The sequence below is a fragment of the Ranitomeya imitator genome, chromosome 2 (assembly GCF_032444005.1).
Source record: "Ranitomeya imitator isolate aRanImi1 chromosome 2, aRanImi1.pri, whole genome shotgun sequence".
Taxonomy (NCBI): Eukaryota; Metazoa; Chordata; class Amphibia; order Anura; family Dendrobatidae; genus Ranitomeya; species Ranitomeya imitator.
In genome coordinates this window covers 773,546,656-773,566,277 of record NC_091283.1, presented here as the reverse complement: position 1 = coordinate 773,566,277, position 19,622 = coordinate 773,546,656, and the positions used below count along the sequence as shown (strand labels likewise).

At 44.9% G+C, this 19,622-nt stretch overlaps 1 long non-coding RNA gene across 1 annotated transcript; it reads left to right on the top strand.

Annotated features, from left to right (window-relative positions):
* Positions 1-9,868: 9,868 nt before the first annotated feature.
* LOC138667776 (uncharacterized) lies at positions 9,869-16,342 on the top strand. The gene is made up of 3 exons (XR_011318933.1): positions 9,869-9,958; positions 11,667-12,033; positions 16,246-16,342. It is a non-coding gene; the product is annotated as an uncharacterized lncRNA (long non-coding RNA).
* Positions 16,343-19,622: the final 3,280 nt, after the last annotated feature.

Below are 19,622 nucleotides of genomic sequence, written 5' to 3'. Positions count from 1 at the left end.
ATACCTGTGTGCCATCTCCTCCTGTATATAGTATATACCTGTGTGTCATCTCCTCCTGTATATAGTATATACCTGTATGTCATCTCCTCCTGTATATAGTATATACGTGTGTCATCTCCTCCTGTATATAGTATATACCTGTAAGTCATCTCCTCCTGTATATAGTATATACCTGTGTGTCATCTGCTCCTGTATATAGTATATACCTGTGTGTCATCTGCTCCTGTATATAGTATATACCTGTGTGTCATCTCCTCCTGTATATAGTATATACCTGTGTGTCATCTCCTCCTGTATATAGTATATACCTGTGTGTCATCTCTCCTGTGGATAGTATATATCTGTGTGTCATCTCCTCCTGTATATAGTATATATCTGTGTGTCATCTCCTCCTGTATTAGACCGCGTTCACACATTATTTGGTCAGTATTTTTACCTCAGTATTTGTAAGCTAAATTGGCAGCCTGATAAATCCCTAGCCAACAGGAAGCCCTCCCCCTGGCAGTATATATTAGCTCACACATACACATAATAGACAGGTCATGTGACTGACAGCTGCTGTATTTCCTATATGGTACATTTGTTGCTCTTGTAGTTTGTCTGCTTATTAATCAGATTTTTATTTTTGAAGGATAATACCAGACTTGTGTGTGTGTTAGGGCAAGTTTCATGTGTCAAGTTGTGTGTGTTGAGTTGCATGTGGCGACATGCATGTATCGACTTTTGTGAGATGAGTTTTGTGTGGCAACATGCGTGTAGCAACTTTTTGTGTGTCAAGTTGCATGTGACAGGTTAGTGTAGCAAGTTGTGTGCAGCAAGTTTTGCGCATGGTGAGTTTTGCGCGTGGCGAGTTTTATGTGTGGTGCGTTTTGATTACGTGCAAGTTTTATGTGAGGCAACTTTTGCATGTGTTGCAACTTTTGTCCATGTGGCAATTTTTCCGCGTGTGCAAGGTTTGCACGTGTGGCGAGTTTTGTGTGAGCCTAGTTTTGCATGTGGTGAGTTTTGCGCGTGGCGAGTTTTGAGCGGCGACTTTTGTGTTTCGACTTTTATGTGGCGAGGTTGGTGTATGTGTTCAAGCACGTGGTAGTTTGAGGCGCCTTTTGTGTGTGTGTTCATATCCCCGTGTGTGGTGAGTATCCCATGTCGGGGCCCCACCTTAGCATCTGTATGGTATATACTCTTTGGCGCCATCGCTCTCACTCTTTAAGTCCCCCTTGTTCACATCTGGCAGCTGTCAATTTGCCTCCAAAACTTTTCCTTTCACTTTTCCCCCATTATGTAGATAGGGGCAAAATTGTTTGGTGAATTGGAAAGCGCGGGGTTAAAATTTCATAGCCTATGACTCTCTCGGGGTCCAGACGTGTGACTGTGGAAAATTTTGTGGCTGTAGCTGCGACGGTGCAGATTCCAGTCCCGGACATACATACATACATATACACACACACATTCAGCTTTATATATTAGATTGTCTAAGGGGTACTTCCGTCTGTTTGTTTGTAACTTCCGTCTGTTGCGGAAAACCTGGCCCGCGACCAATCAGCGATATTGGGGCGGGATATAAACACAGCTTCACTTTTTACTATTGATGTTGCTTATGCAGCATCAATAGTAAAAACATATAATGTTAAAAATAATAATTAAAAAAACATTATATTCTCACCTTCCGGTGTCCATAGCAGCCTGTCCTGCTCCTCGCGACGCTCAGGTCCCAAGAATGCATTGACTCGAGATCACGTAGCGGTCTCGCGAGATGATAACGTAGCGGTCTTGCGCGACCACTGCATCATCATGGGTTATTGCCGCAAGTCATTACTGGGAAGGGAGCATCGCAAGGAGCATCGCTAAAGGCCTGGGCTGGATCTGGGGGCTGCCGGAAGGTGAGTATATAACTATTTTTTTTTAATTGTTTTTTTTAACAGGGATATGGTGCCCACATTGCTATTTACTACGTGGGCTGTGTTATATATTGCATGGGCTATGTTATATACTACGTCGCTGTGCTATATACTACGTGGACTGTTGTGAATTCTGTGGCTGAGTTCACTTCTGTGGTCACAAGTGGTATTGCAGTCTCTGGGCTTCCTCCCTCAGGTGTTTTGGTGAGCTCGTTGGCTGCCTTGCTATTTAGCTCCACCTGAGTCTGTCTTCCTTGCTCCTTGTCAATGTTCCAGTGTTGGATCTGAGCTACTGCATCTTTCCTTGGGCCTGCTGCTCTGCTAGATAAGTGCTTCTAGTTTGTTTTCTGTTTTTTCTGTCCAGCTTGTTATTATCTTTTGCTGGAAGCTCTGAGAAGCAAAGGGGTGCACCGCCGTGCTGTTAGTTCGGCACGGTGGGTCTTTTTTGCCCCTTTGCGTGGTTTTCGTTTTAGGGTTTTTTGTAGACTGCATAGTTCTCTTTGCTATCCTCGCTCTGTCTAGAATATCGGGCCTCACTTTGCTGAATCTATTTCATTCCTACGTTTGTCTTTTCATCTTGCTAACAGTCATTATATGTGGGGGCTGCCTATTCCTTTGGGGTATTTCTCTGAGGTAAGTCAGGCTTGTATTTCTATCTTCAGGCTAGTCAGCTCCTCAGGCAGTGCCGAGTTGCATAGGTAGTGATAGGCGCAATCCACTGCTGCTTCCAGTTGTGTGAGGACAGTTCAGGTACTGCAGTCTACAGAGATTCCACGTCTCAGAGCTCGTCCTATTGTTTTGGGTTTTTGCCAGATCTCTGTATGTGCGCTGATTACTGCACGCTGTGTTGCCTGATTGCCAGCCATAACAGTACAAGGAGCCAATTCAATGATTTCCAATAGAGGGAAAAAAGAAATCCTGACATCATTTTTTTTTCTTAGCTCTGTCTTCAGTCTTTTTTTTCCCCTAGACATTAGAGTGCTTCAGGACACAGCTGTGGACATGGATATTCAGGCTCTGTGCTCCTCAATGGATAATCTCGTTGTAAATGTACAAAAGATTCAAGATACTATTGATCAGAAATCGATGCTAGAACCAAGAATTCCGATTCCTGATTTGTTTTTTGGTGACAGAACTAAGTTCCTGAGCTTCAGAAATAATTGTAAGCTATTTTTGGCCTTGAAACCTCATTCTTCTGGTAATCCTATTCAACAGGTTTTGATTATTATTTCTTTTTTGCGCGGCGACCCACAGGACTGGGCGTTTTCTCTTGCACCAGGAGATTCTGCATTGAGTAATGTTGATGCATTTTTCCAGGCGCTGGGATTGCTTTACGATGAGCCTAATTCAGTGGATCAAGCTGAGAAAAATCTGCTGGCTTTATGCCAGGGTCAGGATGATGTAGAAGTATATTGTCAGAAATTTAGAAAATGGTCAGTACTCACTCTGTGGAATGAATCTGCACTAGCGGCTTTGTTCAGAAAGGGTCTCTCTGAAGCTCTTAAGGATGTAATGGTGGGATTTCCTATGCCTGCTGGTTTGAATGAGTCTATGTCCTTGGCCATTCAGATCGGTCGTCGCTTGCGCGAGCGTAAATCTGTGCACCATCTGGCGGTATTGTCTGAGAGTAAGCCTGAGCCTATGCAGTGCAACAGGACTATGACTAAAGTAGAACGGCACGAACACAGACGTCTGAACAGACTGTGTTTCTATTGTGGTGATTCTACTCATGCTATTTCTAATTGTCCTAAACGCACTAGGCGGTTCGATAGCTCTGCCGTTATTGGTACTGTACAGTCCAAATTCCTTTTGTCCATTACCTTAATGTGCTCTTTGTCATCATATTCTGTCATGGCGTTTGTGGATTCAGGCGCTGCCCTGAATCTGATGGATTTGGATTATGCTAAACGTTGTGGATTTTTCTTGGAGCCTTTGCAGTGTCCTATTCCGTTGAGAGGAATTGATGCTACACCTCTGGCCAAGAATAAGCCTCAGTACTGGGCCCAGCTGACCATGTGCATGGCTCCTGCACATCAGGAAGTTATTCGCTTTTTGGTACTGCATAATTTGCATGATGTGGTCGTGTTGGGGTTGCCATGGCTACAAACCCATAATCCAGTATTGGATTGGAACTCTATGTCGGTAACCAGCTGGGGTTGTCAGGGAGTACATGGTGATGTTCCATTTTTGTCTATTTCGTCATCCATTCCTTCTGACATCCCAGAGTTCTTGTCGGACTTTCAGGATGTATTTGAAGAGTCCAAGTCTGATGCCCTTCCTCCGCATAGGAATTGTGATTGTGCTATCGATTTGATTCCTGGTAGTAAATTCCCTAAGGGTCGTTTATTTAATTTGTCCGTACCTGAACACACCGCTATGCGCAGTTATGTGAAGGAGTCCCTGGAGAAGGGACATATTCGCCCATCGTCGTCACCATTGGGAGCAGGGTTCTTTTTTGTAGCCAAGAAGGATGGTTCGCTAAGACCGTGTATTGATTACCGCCTTCTTAATAAGATCACTGTTAAGTTTCAGTATCCCTTGCCATTGATTTCTGACTTGTTTGCTCGGATTAAGGGGGCTAGTTGGTTTACTAAGATTGATCTTCGTGGTGCGTATAATCTGGTGAGAATCAGGCAGGGAGATGAATGGAAAACGGCATTTAATACGCCCGAGGGTCATTTTGAGTATCTGGTGATGCCGTTCGGACTTGCCAATGCTCCATCTGTTTTTCAGTCTTTTATGCATGACATTTTCCGTGAGTATCTGGATAAATTCTTGATTGTTTACTTGGATGACATTTTGATCTTCTCAGATGATTGGGAGTCTCATGTAAAGCAAGTCAGAATGGTTTTCCAGGTACTGCGTGCTAATTCCTTGTTCGTGAAGGGATCAAAGTGTCTCTTCGGTGTGCAGAAAGTTTCATTTTTGGGGTTCATCTTTTCCCCTTCTACTATCGAGATGGATCCGGTTAAGGTTCAGGCCATCCAGGATTGGACTCAGCCGACATCTCTAAAAAGTTTGCAGAAATTCCTGGGCTTTGCTAATTTTTATCGTCGCTTCATCTGTAATTTTTCTAGCATTGCCAGACCATTGACCGATTTGACCAAGAAGGGTGCTGATTTGGTTAATTGGTCTTCTGCTGCCGTGGAAGCTTTTCAGGAGTTGAAGCGTCGTTTTTGCTGTGCCCCTGTGTTGTGTCAACCTGATGTTTCTCTTCCGTTCCAGGTCGAGGTTGATGCTTCTGAGATTGGTGCAGGGGCGGTTTTGTCACAGAGAGGTTCTGGTTGCTCAGTGTTCAAACCATGTGCTTTCTTTTCCAGGAAATTTTCTGCTGCTGAGCGTAATTATGATGTGGGCAACCGAGAGTTGCTGGCCATGAAGTGGGCATTCGAGGAGTGGCGTCATTGGCTTGAGGGTGCTAAGCATCGCGTGGTGGTTTTGACTGATCATAAGAACCTTACTTATCTTGAGTCTGCCAAGCGCTTGAATCCTAGACAGGCCCGTTGGTCGTTATTTTTTGCTCGTTTTGATTTTGTGATTTCATACCTTCCGAGCTCTAAAAATGTGAAGGCGGATGCTCTGTCTAGGAGTTTTGTGCCCGACTCTCCGGGGTTATCTGAGCCGGCGAGTATCCTCAAGGAAGGAGTCATTGTGTCTGCCATCTCCCCTGATTTGCGGAGAGTGTTGCAGAAATTTCAGGCTAATAAACCTGATCGTTGTCCGGCCGAGAAACTGTTCGTCCCTGATAGGTGGACTAGTAAAGTTATCTCTGAACTTCATTGTTCGGTGCTGGCCGGTCATCCAGGAATCTTTGGTACCAGGGAGTTGGTTGCTAGATCCTTCTGGTGGCCATCTCTGTCGCGGGATGTGCGTGCTTTTGTGCAGTCCTGTGGAATTTGTGCTAGGGCTAAGCCCTGCTGTTCACGTGCCAGTGGGTTGCTTTTGCCCTTGCCGGTCCCGAAGAGGCCTTGGACACATATTTCGATGGATTTCATTTCTGACCTTCCCGTTTCTCAAAAGATGTCTGTCATTTGGGTGGTCTGTGATCGCTTTTCTAAAATGGTCCATCTGGTGCCCTTGGTTAAATTGCCTTCCTCCTCTGATTTGGTGCCTTTGTTCTTCCAGCATGTGGTTCGTTTACATGGCATTCCTGAGAATATTGTTTCTGACAGAGGTTCCCAGTTTGTCTCGAGGTTCTGGCGAGCCTTTTGTGGTAGGATGGGCATTGACCTATCTTTTTCCTCGGCCTTCCATCCTCAGACTAATGGCCAGACCGAACGAACCAATCAGACCTTGGAAACATATCTGAGATGTTTTGTTTCCGCTGACCAGGATGATTGGGTGTCATTTTTGCCGTTGGCGGAGTTCGCCCTTAATAATCGGGCCAGCTCGGCTACCTTGGTCTCTCCATTTTTCTGCAATTCTGGGTTCCATCCTCGTTTCTCTTCAGGACAGGTTGAGTCTTCGGACTGTCCTGGTGTGGATTCTGTGGTGGACAGGTTGCAGCAGATCTGGACTCAGGTAGTGGACAATTTGACCTTGTCCCAGGAGAAGGCTCAGCTTTTCGCTAATCGCAGACGCCGTGTGGGACCCCGACTTCGTGTTGGGGATCTGGTTTGGTTATCTTCTCGTCATATACCTATGAAGGTTTCCTCTCCTAAATTTAAACCTCGTTTTATTGGTCCGTATAGGATTTCTGAGATTCTCAATCCGGTGTCTTTTCGTCTGACCCTCCCAGACTCCTTTTCCATACATAATGTATTCCATAGGTCGTTGTTGAGGAGATACGTGGCACCTATGGTTCCATCTGTGGAGCCTCCTGCCCCTGTTTTGGTGGAGGGGGAATTGGAGTATATTGTGGAGAAGATTTTGGATTCTCGTGTCTCTAGACGGAAACTCCAGTATCTGGTCAAATGGAGGGGTTATGCTCAGGAAGATAATTCCTGGGTTTTTGCCTCTGATGTCCATGCCCCAGATCTTGTTCGTGCCTTTCATGTGGCTCATCCTGGTCGGCCTGGGGGTTCTGGTGAGGGTTCGGTGACCCCTCCTCAAGGGGGGGGTACTGTTGTGAATTCTGTGGCTGAGTTCACTTCTGTGGTCACAAGTGGTATTGCAGTCTCTGGGCTTCCTCCCTCAGGTGTTTTGGTGAGCTCGTTGGCTGCCTTGCTATTTAGCTCCACCTGAGTCTGTCTTCCTTGCTCCTTGTCAATGTTCCAGTGTTGGATCTGAGCTACTGCATCTTTCCTTGGGCCTGCTGCTCTGCTAGATAAGTGCTTCTAGTTTGTTTTCTGTTTTTTCTGTCCAGCTTGTTATTATCTTTTGCTGGAAGCTCTGAGAAGCAAAGGGGTGCACCGCCGTGCTGTTAGTTCGGCACGGTGGGTCTTTTTTGCCCCTTTGCGTGGTTTTCGTTTTAGGGTTTTTTGTAGACTGCATAGTTCTCTTTGCTATCCTCGCTCTGTCTAGAATATCGGGCCTCACTTTGCTGAATCTATTTCATTCCTACGTTTGTCTTTTCATCTTGCTAACAGTCATTATATGTGGGGGCTGCCTATTCCTTTGGGGTATTTCTCTGAGGTAAGTCAGGCTTGTATTTCTATCTTCAGGCTAGTCAGCTCCTCAGGCAGTGCCGAGTTGCATAGGTAGTGATAGGCGCAATCCACTGCTGCTTCCAGTTGTGTGAGGACAGTTCAGGTACTGCAGTCTACAGAGATTCCACGTCTCAGAGCTCGTCCTATTGTTTTGGGTTTTTGCCAGATCTCTGTATGTGCGCTGATTACTGCACGCTGTGTTGCCTGATTGCCAGCCATAACAGTGGACTGTGTTATGTGCTACGTGGGCTGTGTTAAATACTGCGTGGGCTGTGTTATATACAGTGTGGGCTGTGTTATATACTACGTTGCTGTGCTACATACTAGATGAGGTGTGTTATATACTAAGTGGCTGTGCAATATACTACGTGGGCTGTGTTATATACTATGTGGGCTGTGTCATATACTGCATGGGCTGTGCTATATACTACATGGGCTGTATTATATACTGTGTGGGCTGTTATATACTACGTGGGCTGTGCTATATAGTAAGTGCGCTGTGCTATATACTACGTGGCTGTGCTATATACTACGTAGCTTTGCAATATACTATGTGGCTGTGCTATATACTACGTGGCTGTGTTATATACTATGTAGCTGTGTTATATACTACGCAGCTGTGCTATATACTACGTGGGCTGTGTTATATGCTACGTGGGCTGTCAGGCTCTTTTACCAGGGGCCCTCAAAAACCTGGAGCTGGCCCTGGCTTCACTGAGTAGTTGCGCCTGGCCGGCCACAAACAATCAGTGACAGACGCAGTCCGGCCGCAAATTGGTGTGGGATTTGAACCACGCTTCACTGATTGGTCATGCCCGGCCGGCCGAAACCTGTGTATTCATTGCATTATTCTGAAATCTTCATAAGTAAACTACATACATATTCTAGAATACCCGATGCGTTAGAATCGGGCCACCATCTAGTCACACATCTGAATCCAGAAGCAAACTCAGGTGTCATGGAAAGAATTTGGAAGCGTTGGCAAGTTTTTGCATAAATATCTAATTTTTGCATCAGGCCTACGATACATCATTTCTATCAGCCATTTTGAGTCTTTTATGACTACTGAAGGAGCTTAGTTGAGTGCACCTATCTACTAGCATCCAAAATTTCTGTCACTGCACATGTGAAAAAAAGTATACTGTCTGATAATCCAAATTAGTATTTAGCAAAGAAAACGAAAAAACTAATATATCCAAATAACTTTATTTAAACAAATTAGGATTAAAAACTACACCCAGACCCTGTATAGTGGGAGTGGGTAATAAAAACCTGGCCCGAAAGTATCGAGGGCAAAGGGTGGTTTAAGTATTTTCAAGCTATCTCTATATTTTTCCATGGTCTGACCGAGTTACAGGGTACCATCACTACAGGTCACTAGTGTAGCCCCTAAGGCACCACCCGGATACAGCATCCCTAACTGTTGCAGGGATTGCGTGAGGGTGAGCAGGGGCAGCCGCCGAGGAGCGGGAGCGCCATTTGCGTTCAAGAGGGTGCCAACCTCCGCTGAAAGGCAGGGACTTCTGGTTAGGGACTCCATAGGGTGTACTAGCCTTAAAATAGGCGGTGTATAAGTGTATAGGGCTTTGTACGGTCAGACCGTTTGTTGTTTTTTGGTGAATTACCACCTGGCATCGGTTTGGTGTGGTTATTATTATTATTCTTTGGGCCCTAGGTTGTGGGCTGTTTAGGAGCATCGGTAGTGATATAGCATCCCCACGTGGATATAGGGACCTACAGAGTTTGAAGGGTCAGCCGACGAGGAGCGGGGGCGCCGTGTTGCGTTCAAGAGGGTGCCAACCTCCGCAGACAGGCAGGGAGTACTTTAAGGACGTGTAGTATTGTATTTTAGTCCATCTAATCCCACCCTTTGCCCTCGATACTTTCGGGCCAGGTTTTTATTACCCACTCCCACTATACAGGGTCTGGGTGTTGTGTTAGTTTTTAATCCTAATTTGTTTAAATAAAGTTATTTGGATATATTAGTTTTTTCGTTTTCTTCACTGCACATGTGAAGCTAAAATTTAGAAAATGTTCAAATAAGAAACTCAAAATTCAATAAAATGAAAGAAAACGAACAGATATGATAACAACGTGATGGCTCATTTTTTTTTTATTTTTGATTGGGGTGTCAGATCAGATGTCATATAAATCATTTCCAAAAACAAGAAATCTTAAAAGGTTAACAAAACTTACATGACCTTTTAGTCTATATAATTATTAGATTACCGCCCCTGAGTAGTGACATTTGAGAAAATGCATTCTGTCTAACAAAAATAATCATAATAATAATCATTTAATTGTAGATATGGGGGAGGGGTCACTCCTGTTTATGTAAGAGGAATGGAAAGAATAAATAGTTCATGGCCAAATCATTGGTTTGAGACTTTCACAGGCAGTCACCACATTAACCAGCCATGTTACGCTGCATTACTTTACTCGCTCTTCTGGTTTTCACATGGACTCAGCAAGGTATGAAAATATAATATTTGTTCATTGTAATATTGGAAGGTTATTCCTGAAATTGTACATTATCTTTTATCTATAGAGAGACTGATCTCTGTGAATCTGACCATTGGTGACCACTAGTGATCCCGAGAAGTGGGCACTGGAACCAGCACTGTTTTGGATGGGGCAGAGGTGCGCTTGCTTGATTTCCTCTCCACTCATAGTCTATAGTACAGCCGGAGAAAGCCAAGTGCTGTACACGACTTTCCAGTAATGCAATGAATGGAGCAGAGGTTGATCATGTGCAGCTTCCCACCATTTAAGAAGGGGCTCTGCAGAGCTCAGTTCCAGCTTCCAGAATCACATTCTCAGGATCGCTGGGAATTCCAACTGTCAGAACCTCAGTGATCATTAAGTTATGTATTGTGATTTTGGTGATAACCATTTAATGATATATAATATTAATGCTATGGTGTAAGTTAAAAACAAATCATGTAATAATGTGTCATGCTGAAAAGCTAAAAGCAATTCAGGAGAATATTATGGCAAAACAATAAAATTACAAACCTCAAATCACCTCATGAAAAAAAATATGTGATGTACGTAGCACACATAGGTATATAGTACGGGGGGAGGGGGGTGAAGGGTATTTTACAATCCTAACTTAATGCATTTAAAAACTCCCTTAGAAAAACGGAATGTACATTCAGAACGACTAGATAAATTCCAAAATTATGCGCTTTTTTCATACGTCTGTAGAAGTCTATGGATGCAAAAGGTAAAAGCATTGGCCCTTTTTACGGGCAATTCCATGGGGTGCATGCATAATGTGTGAGCAGAGTTTTTGTGTCTTGTGGACACCATCAAAATCAACCAAAGTTCAAGGCTGTTATAATCTAATTTACTTTTGCGCATAATAGGATGGATTCATGTAACAGAAGGATATCAGATTATTGCAGAATACAAAATTCCAGAAAGTCCAAAGGGAGGTTCTACTAAAATCGACTTCTAGACTGACCATAGATCTTAAATATTTGTTGGGGAGGGAAGCTGCTATCACACTCAGCCAGACTTCCCAGTGAGAACTTAGTTTTGGTTTATTACCCTGTAAAACTTTTCCATCTCTTACCCTCCTGTCTCCTCTTGACCACATGATCATGTGAATGCTGGGTATATGGAGGGACAGGAGCTGCTGGGTCAGGAGGCAGATATCTCACTAGAGTGGACACTAATATACAAGCTTGTTACAAGGAAAATCAGCCCCCCCCCCCCCCCCCAAGTACAAATATACCCACCCAAGTATTTTCTAGGAGGCCCAATGTTTAAAATAATTGAAGAAATAAATATAAAATATATGAAAAATAACATATAAAAAAGAGACACTATTAGACTAAATGTTTCCAACACCACCCCCCCATAAAAAAGTATATCCAATGTATAAACACAACTTAAAATATTTTTTTTTCTTTGGTGGTAAAATTTCCTATTTTTCTTTATATTTTGCCTCTTTTTTTGTGAAAAAAACTGAATATAAAAATGACATAAGACGTAAGCCCCATGTGTTGCAAAAAAAAGTGGCAAAGATCATTCGAATGTTCGAACGAGGAAAAATGCAATGAGTTGTTAAAAGACATGCACGATAAAATCTGAAAATATGCCAAGTCAGGAATGGAGGTAAATGACCTGGTCATGAACTGGTTAATAATATTCATCCACAATTTTTTTTCTCCAGCTGATTCCACTACATGTCACAGCAAGTGCAAGTCCAAGAACCATGGCGAACTTTATTCTATCCTGGACAAAATTGAAGCTGCTTTAAACGACATTCTTCAATCAGAAAAGTATAAAAAAATTCTTCACGAAATGAAGGAAAAAATGAAGACCAAAATATGTGATCTCAACCTTGATGCTGGAATGATATCTCTCCTAATAAGGTCTGGAGAAGACTGGCTCAAAAAAATTCAAGGTGGATCAATAAATGTGACATTCCTTCAAAGCATTTTGGAAAATGATGGAATGAATTTGATAGATAAAATAATAGCGAGTTTGCCAATTTAAAAGAATATGAATAATCAATACTAGACAAATGCATGATGAAGGTAAGAGATGATCAGAAGTGCAAATTATAAAAATACCACGTAGTCAACTGTCACCAGGAGGGACATTTAATTTTGACATGGAGTCCCCTCTGTATAATCTGTTATGGACCTGGTGGTTAGGAGCACCCGGAACGACCTGATAGTTAAACTGGCACAGGACAAGCTCTGGGAAGTGGGAACTCTGCTGACGGCAATCCCTAATCCTATCACACACACTAGAAATAGCCGTGGATTGCTCCTAACGCTCCCTATGCAATTCGTCACAGCCTAAGAGCTAACTAGCCCTAAAGATAGAAAATAAAGCCTACCTTGCCTCAGAGAAATTCCCCAAAGGAAAAGGCAGCCCCCCACATATATTGACTGTGAGTAAAGATGAAAGTCACAAACACAGAAATGAAATAGGTTTCAGCAAAGGGAGGCCAAACTTACTAAACAGACTGAGGATAGGAAAGGTAACTTTGCGGTCAGCACAAAATACTACAAAAGACCACGCAGAGTGTGCAAAAAGACCTCCGCACCGACTCACGGTGCGGAGGTGCCACTCTGCATCCCAGAGCTTCCAGCTAGCAAGGCAAAATCATAATAGCAGGCTGGACAAGAAAACAATGAACAAATAATAAACTAGCAGGGACTTAGCTTCTGCTGGAGTAGACAGGTCACCAGAAAGATCCAGGAGTGAACTAAACCAGAACAAAAACATTGACAGCTGGCATGGAGTAACGATCTGAGTGGAGTTAAATAGAGCAGCCAGCCAAAGAATTAACTACATCACCTGTGGAAGGAACCTCAGAAGCAGCAGCTCCACTCACAGCCACCAGACGGAGTCCATGGACAGAACTCGCCGAAGTACCATTCATGACCACAGGAGGGAGTTCGATAACAGAATTCACAACAATAATCAACTACAATCAAATGACATAGAATATATTATTAGTTATTAACCCCTTTCTGACATTAGACGTACTATCCCGTCGAGGTGGTGTGGGCCCGTGGGCCCACCGACGGGATAGTACGTCATAGCGATCGGCCGTGCTCTCGGGGGGAGGGCGGCCGATAGCGGCTGGGTGTCAGCTGACTATCGTAGCTGACATCTGGCACTATGTGCCAGGAACAGTCACGGACCACCCCCGGCACATTAACCCCCATCACACTGCGATCAAACATGATCGCAGTGTTCCAGCGGTATAGGGAATCATCGCGCAGGGGGCTCCCTGCGTGCTTCCCTGAGACCCTCGGAGCAACGCAATGTGATCGTGTGGCTCCGAGGGTCTCTTTCCTCCTCTTCCCTGCAGGCCCAGATCCAAAATGGCCGTGGGGCTGCATCCAGGTCCTGCAGGGAGGTGGCTTACCAGCGCCTGCTCAGAGAAGGCGCCGGGAAGCCTCCAGGAGTGCACGTCAGAATGCACAGCAAAGTGTCAGGTCAGCGATCTTACATTATAGCATGATGCCCCCCCGGGGCAATATTATAGTGTAAAAAAAATATTCAGATGTTTAAAAAAATGAAAAAAAAATTCCTAAAAACATATATATTATACCCATAAATACATTTCTTTATCTAAATAAAAAAAACAATAATAGTACACATATTTTGTATCAGCCCTTCAGTGAACACCGTAAAAAAAAAAAAAAATGAGTCAAAAAACAACGCTTTATTATCATACCGCCGAACAAAAAGTGGAATAACACGCAATCAAAAAGGCAGATATAATTAACCATGGTACACTGAAAATGTCATCTTGTGCCGTAAAAAACGAGCCGCCATACAGCATCATCAGCAAAAAAATAAAAAAAGTTATAGTCCTCAGAATAAAGCGATGCAAAAATAATTATTTTTTCTATAAAATAGTTTTTATCGTATAAAAGCGCCAAAACATAAAAAAATATATAAATGAGGTATCGCTGTAATTGTACTGACCCGAAGAATAAAACTGCTTTATCCATTTTACCAAACGCGGAATGGTATAAAAGGCCCCCCCCAAAAGAATTTCATGAATAGCTGGTTTTTGGTCATCCTGTCTCACAAAAATCGGTATAAAAAGCGATTAAAAAAAGTCACTTGCCCGAAAATGTTACCAATAAAAACGGCAACTCGGCTCGCCAAATACAAGACCTCACATGACTCTGTGGACCAAAATATAGAAAAATTATAGCTCTCAAAATGTGGTAACACAAAAAATATTTTTTGCAATAAAGAGCGTTTTTTAGTATGTGACAGCTGCCAATCAGAAAAATCCGCTAAACCCCCCCCCCCGCTATAAATAGTAAATCAAACCCTCCTTCATTACCCTCTTAGTTAGGGAAAAATAAAAAAAATGTATTTATTTCCATTTTCCCATTAGGGTTAGGGCTAGGGTTAGTTTTAGGGCTAGGGTTAGGGCTAGGGCTAGGGTTAGGGTTGGGGCTAGGGTTAGGACCACAGTTAGGGTTGGGGCTAAAGTTAGGGTTAGGGTTCGGGCTAAAGTTAGGTTTAGGGTTGGAGCTAAAGTTACAGTTAGGGTTTGGATTACATTTACGGTTGGGAATAGGGTTGGGAATGGGGTTAGGGGTGTGTCAGGGTTAGGGGTGTGGTTATGGTTATCATTGGGATTAGCGTTAGGGGTGTGTTTGGATTAAGGTTTCAGTTATAATTGGGGGGTTTCCACTGTTTAGGCACATCAGGGGCTCTCCAAACATGACATGGCGCCTGATCTCAATTCCAGCCAATTCTGCGTTGAAAAAGTAAAACAGTGCTCCTTCCCTTCTGAGCTCTCCCGTGTGCCCAAACAGGGGTTTACCCCAACATATGGGGTATCAGCCTACTTAGGACACATTGGACAACAACTTTTGTGGTCCAATTTCTCTTGTTACCCTTGGGAAAATACAAAACTGGGGGCTAAAAAATAATTTTTGTGGAAAAAAAAAGGATTTTTTATTTTCACGGCTCTGCGTTATAAACTGTAGTGAAACACTTGGGGGCTCAAAGTTCTCACAACACATCTAGATAAGTTCCTTGGGGGGTCTAGTTTCCAATATGGGGTCACTTGTGGGGGGATTCTACTGTTTAGTTATATCAGAGGCTCTGCAAATGCAATGTGACGCCTGCAGACCAATCCATCTAAGTCTGCATGCGCTCAAACTGTGTTTCCCCCCACATATGGGGTATCAGCGTACTCAGGACAAATTGCATAACAACTTTTGGGGTCCAATTTCTCATGTTACCCTTGGGAAAATACAAAACTGGGGCGAAAATATAATTTTAGAGTAGTAGAGGGCGCCGACACAAACCTGTGACAAGGCAGTGACACAGGTTTGTGTCGGCGCCCTCCACTTGGCCACCAACGCTTGCTTCACATACAGGAAACGAGGAGAAATAGATTGATATTACCCCTGGCTTCATCTGTGATATACCAAACCACACAGGGTTCATACATTCTAACCTGTGCCCCTGATTCCATATGCGAGACAGCACTATCTTCCCTTGCTCCCCCTGGGATATTCCAGAGGAAACAGGAACTACACAGCCTGATCTGTAATCCTGATTCTATATACATGACAGCCATTGTTTCCTTTCCGGCCTGAACTACGGTTATAGTGCACTGGCAAGCGTTTATACCATATCAGTTTGGTTACACAACTGCGTCCCTCTATCTGACTCATCAGTCATACAGTATCCTTACTTTAAACAACAGATTTCCATTGGGCGATTTTGTGATCAAGGCCACGGGCTGGCCGAAACGTTAATTCGCCAAGCAGTTTTTACCACTGATTCAAGTCAAATAAAACTTTTTGATGTACGCAACTTTAACTATACGAGTGCAGGGATTACTTTAACTCTATGAAGTACAATATGTCACGAGAAAACATTGTCAGAATCACCGGGATCCGTTGAAGGATTCCAGAGTTATAACTTCATAAATGGACAGTGGACAGAATTGTAAAAATTAGCCCGATCATTAACGTGCAAACCAACCTTGGGGTTAAAGGTAAAATACTGATGATCGATCTATAGGTCACCAGGCACCAGATATCTGCCCGGCAGCGGCTGGATATAGGCAGTGTACACTGCAGTGCCGCATATTGTTTAGTGGCCACTGTAAGGTACTGCAGTTACACTTCCTACAATTAACATTATTAGTTTATAATCAGGGGACACAATTATGCCATAAAGAAGTGGTAAAAAATGATGTTTCACAATAGAAAATATTTAAAATAACAATCATGTTTTCTTTTCAGTACTAGGAATCCTGGAAGACGACAAATCCCCAGAAACTAAATGTCAGCCTAGTATATATGCTGGTTCATTGGCAATAAAGAGCATTAAGCAATTTAATTCGTGCAATAATTTATTTTCCAACCGTTGTGATTACAGTTTTCTCTGATACACAAGCCGTGTTCTGGATTACAGATATCTAATCAATATTCATGCTCCAGGTTTTCATTATCTGTGTCTTGTCAGCAGCCATATCAAATATATACAATAAAAATCACAAACTTGTGGGGGATCCCTAGCCTACGTTAGCTGACAATATACTTAATATCATCAAAGTGTCTATGAATATTTGGTAATACAGAAAATATTTCTATATTTATGCCCAGATTTGTACATGGCTGGATAGGGTTGGCCTAAGCAGCAATTACCAAAGAACTCTAACACCATGTGGCCATCACCTACATTTACAACAGCAACACATTGAGGTTATGAAAAAATGTTAAAGCACCACTTCAGCTTTTTGTTTATAGTCCTGTAGTGGTACTTCTAATCTAAAGTCCCTGACCCTAGTCTCATGCTTACCTGCCTCTGTCTTCTCTTTCTATCCACTCCCATGGATCAGCAGCAGTTTGCTACCTGCCAAATAACTCCAGTGTTTGTTGGAGAAAACCATAAGTCATTTTTCAATGCAAGATTATGTGAGCTTCACTCTGGCTCTCATAGACTTGCATTGAGAACTCGTGACAGTTACTACTGGATTCCAGACAGTCTGAAGTTGCGGTCACAAGATGCTGGTGCTGGACCGGATTGATGCCAATTGAAGGTGAAGACAGCAGCTGGTAAGTATAAGATTACGGTCAATGACCTTAGATTAGAAGCGCCACTCCAGAGCTGAAAACAAAACGTTGAAGTGGTGCTCTAACAGGAATAAAAAATGAATATTATACTAGTTATACAGAGCTATAGGGGACTTAGCCCCTATACACATCACATTAGCACTGTTCAAAATGTGGCACAATACCTGCGAAAATTACTTTTAACTGAAATGCAAATGAGGAGGTTTTGTTGGATCCTTGTCATGGCCAAGGGCTCAGTTCAGGGCCGCCATCAGGGCATTTCAGCCGTGACTGGCATATGTCAATAGTTAACAGCCGCCAGCCAGTTGGAGGCTGGCACCTGACTTGAGCCGCAGTGCGCACGTCGCCAGCGTCTGACGTCATTGTCAGCCGCCGGCGAGTGCGTGCTTCACCTGAGGCTGCGTGGAGGGAGTGAGCTGAGTTTCTCCTGCCGCAGGAGCACGACCAGGTAAGAACTCGTGTTTGTTTATTTTTTTTGAGAGCGGCGATCCAGGGGGCCCCGGGGCAGAAATGCTGGACACAGGGGCAGAGATGTTGGACACAGGGGCAGAGACGCTGGACACACTGGGGCAGAATGCTGGACACAGGGGCAGAAAGCTAAACACAGGGGCAGAATGCTGGACAGGGGCAGTATGCTGGACACAGGGGCAGAATGCTGGACACAGGGGCAGAATGCTGGACACAGGGGCAGAATGCTGGACACAGGGGCAGAAAGCTGGACACGGGCAGAAAGCTGGACGCAGGGGCAGGAAGCTGGACACAAGGGCAGAATGCTGGACACAGGGGCAGAATGCAGGACACAGGGGCAGTATGCTGGACACAGGGGCAGAATGCTGGACACAGGGGCAGAATGCTGGGCACAGGGGCAGTATGCTGGACACAGGGGCAGAATGCTGTACACAAGGGCAGAATGCTGGACACAGGGGCAGTATGCTGGACACAGGCGCAGGATGCTGGACATGAGGGGCAGATTGCTGGACACTGGGGCAGAATGCTGGACACTGGGGCAGAATGATGGACATGAGGGGGCAGAATGCTGGACATTAGGGGCAGAATGCTGGCCACAGGGGCAGAGATGCTGGACACAGGGGCAGAGATGCTGGACACACTGGGGCAGAATGATGGACACACTGGGGCAGAATGAAGGACACAGGGGCAGAAAGCTGGACAGGGGCAGTATGCTGGACACAGGGGCAGAATGCTGTACACAGGGGCAGAATGCTGGACACAGGGGCAGTATGCTGGACACAGGGGCAGAATGCTGGACACAGGGGCAGAATGCTGTACACAGGGGCAGAATGCTGGACACAGGGGCAGTATGCTGGATACAGGGGGAGAATGCTGGACATGAGGGGCAGAATGCTGGACACTGGGACAGAATGCTGGACACTGGGGCAGAATGATGGACATGAGGGGCAAAATGCTGGCCACAGGGGCAGAGATGCTGGCCACAGGGGCAGAGATGCTGGACACAGGGGCAGAGATGCTGGACACACTGGGGCAGAATGATGGACACACTGGGGCAGAATGATGGACACAGGGGCAGAAAGCTGGACAAAGGGGCAGAATGCTGGACAGGGGCAGAATGTTGGACACAGGGGCAGAATGCTGGGCACAGGGGCAGTATGCTGGACACAGGGGCAGAATGCTGTACACAAGGGCAGAATGCTGGACACAGGGGCAGTATGCTGGACACAGGCGCAGGATGCTGGACATGAGGGGCAGATTGCTGGACACTGGGGCAGAATGCTGGACATTGGGGCAGAATGATGGACATGAGGGGGCAGAATGCTGGACATTAGGGGCAGAATGCTGGCCACAGGGGCAGAGATGCTGGACACAGGGGCAGAGATGCTGGACACACTGGGGCAGAATGATGGACACACTGGGGCAGAATGAAGGACACAGGGGCAGAAAGCTGGACAGGGGCAGTATGCTGGACACAGGGGCAGAATGCTGTACACAGGGGCAGAATGCTGGACACAGGGGCAGTATGCTGGACACAGGGGCAGAATGCTGTACACAGGGGCAGAATGCTGTACACAGGGGCAGAATGCTGGACACAGGGGCAGTATGCTGGATACAGGGGGAGAATGCTGGACATGAGGGGCAGAATGCTGGACACTGGGACAGAATGCTGGACACTGGGGCAGAATGATGGACATGAGGGGCAAAATGCTGGCCACAGGGGCAGAGATGCTGGCCACAGTGGCAGAGATGCTGGACACAGGGGCAGAGATGCTGGACACACTGGGGCAAAATGATGGACACACTGGGGCAGAATGATGGACACAGGGGCAGAAAGCTGGACAAAGGGGCAGAATGCTGGACAGGGGCAGAATGTTGGACACAGGGGCAGAATGCTGGACAAAGGGGCAGAATGCTGGACAGGGGCAGAATGTTGGACACAGGGGCAGAATGCTGGACACAGGGGCAGAAAGCTGGACACAGGGGCAGATTTCTGGACATAGGGGCAGAAAGCTGGACACGGGCAGAAAGCTGGACAAAGGGGCAGGAAGCTGGACACAGGCAGAACGCTGGAC